The 5123-nt window shown below is 56.2% G+C and overlaps 1 protein-coding gene across 1 annotated transcript in view; it reads right to left on the bottom strand.

The window, feature by feature from the left end:
* LARP7 (La ribonucleoprotein 7, transcriptional regulator) overlaps window positions 1-5123 on the bottom strand; it is a 62808-nt gene that overhangs the window by 54917 nt on the left and 2768 nt on the right. Inside the window, exon 2 of the mRNA XM_075750971.1 lies at window positions 347-522. The gene's annotated coding sequence lies outside the window, so the exon portion shown is untranslated. The remainder of the gene's footprint in view (window positions 1-346; window positions 523-5123) is intronic.

Below are 5123 nucleotides of genomic sequence, written 5' to 3'. Positions count from 1 at the left end.
TCCTTTTATGCTTACGAAGTACCTGATTGTATTAGTAGTGTTTCATTATTCTTCTGACTAGATATACTTGTAACGTCGTATCTTAGAATTACTCTATCTTGCATATTTACAAGTCGGTGACATAGAGGAAGGAGCATGGCTACAATGATAAATAAAACACAGGTCTCAAATCTCTGGATGCCAACGAACCGAGAACGGATTGACCTGTATCGAGATACTTTACAGGGTTTAGGGTAAGGTCACTCCGCTTTGTTCCGAAACTACAAAAAAGCTGAATGATTGTTGGTTTGGAAAAAAAGAGTGCTGTTGTGTAAGAAACTCTTTGACAAGACAACAAGTTACTCACCTTTACCACGGCAGAAGTTTGTCCGCAGGCTGTCGTAGAGGCGGATGGGGGAGGCTCGGCGGTTAACGTACGAACGGTGGGGAGAAGTGGGTCAAGCAGAGACGTCATCAAGCCTCTAGGGGCTGTCACGCTGTTAAAACTTCTTCCAGGGAAGGTGCTGAGGCACGCCGGAGAGCCTGCCCTAAGAAATCAGAATGGTGGGAAACACTTCAGAAGGCTGGGACTGGTTAGCTCAGGAAGAAGTACAGAGGAGAGAGGAAAAGCGCATTTTAAGGCAGCTAATGGCGGTTCTTAATATGTAAGTAAAGGTGTGGGGGGGTCAGGACTGGAGGGGTCAGTGAATCGGACCAGGAATCTCTTGCAGGAGAATCAGCGGATTCTGGATGGCTTACGGTTTTGATCCTAGAGGGCAGGTGTTTGCTACAGATTCATCGGTACCCATCTCGAATAAAACCAGAGTTTATGCCGGTGTCGTGCAGGTGTGTTTTTCCAGCCATAAACAGACACCACCTTGCTGTTGGGCAGAAAGGCGACGGTTCTGGCACAACGGGCCTTCCCCAGTGGGGATTTACCTCTCACAACCAGCTGGAACCCAGCGTCCCTGTCCCTGCGAAGTCACAGCTCACGCTGGACAGCAAGTCCCACCGACCGCCACAAAAACCATCATCCGTAGGAACGAGAGGACCGTGTGGATCAGCTTCTCTGCATTCATCTCATACCTATTATCTGTGTAAAACCCCTAAATCACCCCACTGCAAACAGGCAAAATGGAGTTGAGGACCTGCCTGAACCCCCTCTGCATCCTTAGCTGTCGGTCCAAGATGGTTCTGTCAGGCTGGTGTCCCGGTGCTCTTGCAGAGGCAGCCTCGGAGAAACAGAGCCTCTTGCTTTATGCCTGTAGTTTCAACCATTAAAAAAAGAAAGACAACCGTGTCCTGGGCTGCAGCAGCAGCAGCGTGACCAGCAGGTCCAGGGAGGGCATTCTGCCCCTGCAGCACTGTACAAGTCAGACATGGAGCTGTTGGAGCGAGTCCAGAGGAGGCCACGGAGATGATCCGAGGGCTGGAGCCCCTCTGCCACAGAGACAGGCTGAGAGAGCTGGGCTTGTTCAGCCTGGAGAAGAGAAGGCTGCGGGGAGACCTTAGAGCCCCTTCCAGTCCCTGAAGGGGCTCCAGGAAAGCTGGAGAGGGGCTGGTGACAAGGGCAGGGAGTGACAGAACACAGGGGAATGGCCTGAAGCTGCAGGAGGGGAGATGGAGATGGGATGTGAGGCAGAAATCCTTCCCTGTGAGGGTGCTGAGGCCCTGGCACAGGGTGCCCAGAGAAGCTGTGGCTGCCCCTGGCTCCCTGGCAGTGGTCAAGGCCAGGTTGGATGGGGCTTTGGGCAACCTGGGCTAGCGGAGGATGTCCCTGCGGACCCCGAGACCGGGCCGTGCTGACATCGCCAGGGGACTCCGGCCCGCCCGGGGACGCACGGCTCCCCCCCACACCCGACCCCACCCGCCGCCAGGTGGCGCCGCCCGCCCGGCGGAGCCCGCGGAGGGACCGGGGGGGAACCGGGGACGCGGGGGGGGGGAACCGGGGACCGGGGGGGAACCGGGGGGGAACCAGGGACCGGGGGGAACCGGGGACCGGGGGGGAACCGGGGGGGAACCAGGGACCGGGGGGAACCGGGGACCGGGGGGGAACCGGGGACCGGGGGGGGGGGGGGGGGGAAACCGGGCACCGGGGGGGAACCGGGGGGCACCGGGGGGGGAACCAGGGACCGAGGGGGCACCGGGGACCGGGAGGGACCCCCGCACCGAGAGGGACCCGGGAGGTACCGGGCATCAGGAGAGACCAAGGACCGGGAGGGACCGGGAGGGAACCCCCGCACGGGGCGGGATCGGGCCCCGGGAGGGACGCCGGGAGCCCGGCCCCGGGCAGCAGCATCCCGCACCGGTCCTCGCCCTGGGCGCGGAGAGCGGCGAGAGGCGGGTAGAAGCGGAGCGGGGGGGAAAAAGAAGGAGCAGCGGAGGGTTGAATAGCGCCTTTAAATTACTGCTGACACCTCTGTTACAGCTCCCTAAAATCTCAATCAACAACCCATTAGAACTCAACGGGAGTAAAACTAAATCCTCGTTTAAGTGTATTTATCCGCTCTCTTTTCTCTCTTTCAAATGCTAAATCCATTTCAGCATATGCCCCTTCTTTCTCTCGCCTTTCTCTAAAGACTGGCAGCCCGCACTACTCTTGTAAATATGAAAGATGCTAATCATATGACATATCACGTCTCAGTCGGAGCCTGGAATAAAGCCTTGAGATTTGGGATCATTGCCTCCAGACAACAGCTTCATCAGCCGGAAAGTTGGGTTTTTTCTCCTTTCCTTCAACTCTCAATCCCTTCTTTGTCTGGGGGAAAATGCAGCCAACTCGAGCCACCCCGGCCATATGGTTCACTCTGTGTTTTCTTAGTTGAATCCTGAATTGTTTGTGACTTGCGAAGGGGTTTTTTTTCTTTGTTTTTTTCTTTTTTTTTTTCTTTTTTTTTTTTTGGAAGTGTGTATAAAGACATAGAAGAGGCTGCCTGTACCGGGGCGGCTTTGCAGGGTTGCTACATGTTCTTCACGTGTCCCGTTTCACACACTCCTCCTGCGGCCACTTCACCGCTACCGCTCCACCGAAGAGCCAAAAGATAAAGTCCCGGACGCGCTTTTTAACAATAACACAACCGATTCCGGAGATCTTGTTATTTTTCCCTTTGGTGGATGGAAACACCTCCTTAAAACGTGATTTGTTCGCACCCGTTCGCAGCCCGGTTTGAATTTGCGGCGTGTGCGACACAAGAGTATCTGCTTACCAGCAAATCCCTTCTAGAAACGCCTCGGCTAAGAGAAACCCCAAAGTATTTTGGAGTAAGGAAGAGGGGCTTTTAAGACCTGTATAAATTAGGAGCTGAATGAGTTCGGCGCGCTCGAGTTTGGATAGCCCCCCGTTTGATAGCAGCCTGCCAAATTTTCTTTTTCTCTCTTTCCTTACACAAACCCCCAAAAAGGCCCTTTCACCAAATCATTAAATTCTACAGAGGTGGTCAAGCTAGTCCTGCTTTTCAGGCGTTCGAGAAAGAAAAGGGTCCTTGAAGTTTAGAAGATGCCCAAGGAAAACTCATTGAATGACATCAAAAGAATGAGTTTCCATAGCTGTTGAAGCACGAGAGCCGTGTAGCTGCACAAAGGCGGGTTGGGGCAGTGGGACTGTCCCACTGCTCTATCCCAGCACAATTGGGTCACTGAAATAGGGAATTAATTACCATTGGAGAGTGGGCAGCCCATTCACCACTGGCTGAGTTTTATTAAACGCCAATATAAATAACAAAACAACTCTTGTGGCTGCACTATTCCTACACGCCAAAGGAAGGATTATGTTGGGGATTAACATCTTAAAGTCTATGAGACTTTCTGACTCAAGGCTCGGAGCTGGTAATCGTATTTGTCTCCTGGTTCAGCGATTAGTGCTCTCCCTCGCGCACCTTCGCCTGGATGGCCAATGTCCCTTTTTGCAGGCACCGGGTTTTTCACACAATCGGCTGTTCTTTTCCCCACATCTATAGAAAAGAATAAGAAAACTGAAGCGTGTTCACGCCATCCTCAAGCTTCTTCTCTTCTTCATGGGAAAGGAAGGCACCGGCGGCCTTTTTTTTCACAAGGGGGGGGAGGCAAACCCTCTCGGGGGTGGTGGGGGGGTGGTGTCCAGGCGGGGCTCGGGACAGCAAAATCGCTCCGCAGGCCTGCACCTGCCATGCAAATCTGCCGGGAACAATCGGCCCCCGACGAGGGGCTCGTCCGCCTGGGATGGGGGGGCCAGGCAAAGATGCCGGGGCAGCGCCCTGACGGGGGGACCCCTCCCTGCCTCCATTCCAAACCGAACCCCAAACTTCTTAGTGCGGCTTGGCAGTCCGGGGCGGGTGGGGGGTAGTCCCCGTCCCTCCCTGCAGCACTTTTTGCCGCAGCGCGCACGGGGGGCGTCAGGAAGGACCTGGCTGCGGGGGGAACACACCGCAGCAGCCTCCGAGTTCTCCCCCGCACGGAGCGTCCCGGTACCCCCGGTTCCAGGGCAGAACCATCCCACTCGCGGGGTCTGTGGGTGCTACCGTAGGGCTGGGCACCCCAGGACCGCAGCCTCAGGCCCGGCGGGGGTGAGGGAGGAGGCAGAGCTGGGAGGGCTCGGTTCCCCCCTTTACCCCGCGGAGGGGGGGGAGCATGGCACCCCCGTTCACCTGGGGCAGGCGAGCCATTAATGCTGGCTCACAACTTGTGAGGTCGAAGCGTGGACGGGCTGTATGCAAAGGTCTCTCGGCAACACAGACCCTAAACTTTTAGGGCTATCGGGTCGCCTCAGAGTTCAATCTTCTTAGAGCAAACAAAGCCCTTCTGAAGGTCTCCCCCTCTCCCGCACACAAGCTCAGTGTCCTTTATTTCTAGGCTGTGTGATAAGCTTAAATCATTGTGCTCCCATTTCTTGATCGTCGCCTACTTTGGGCTTTTGTTCCCGTAAAGTAGGATTGAGTCTGGCAAAGGGGCTGAAGTTGAACAGTTTGACCCTTGGAGGACAGTTCAGGCGGTGGGCAGCGGCAGCGTTCCCCCGGTCCCCCCCGCCGCCCCCGCTCCCCGCCGCTCTCGGCGGAGCCGCTCGGCCCTCGCTCTGCCGGGACCGGCCGCAGACCACACAAGCGCCTCTCGGACCTGTCGCGTCGGGAGGGTCGCGAGGACTCGGTCGCCGACTCAGCCTCGGTCGCCCC

The sequence above is a fragment of the Balearica regulorum genome, chromosome 4 (genome assembly GCF_011004875.1).
Source record: "Balearica regulorum gibbericeps isolate bBalReg1 chromosome 4, bBalReg1.pri, whole genome shotgun sequence".
Classification (NCBI taxonomy): Eukaryota; Metazoa; Chordata; class Aves; order Gruiformes; family Gruidae; genus Balearica; species Balearica regulorum.
The sequence above is the reverse complement of the archived record's forward strand: the minus strand, read 5'-3'. Positions and strand labels throughout refer to the sequence as shown.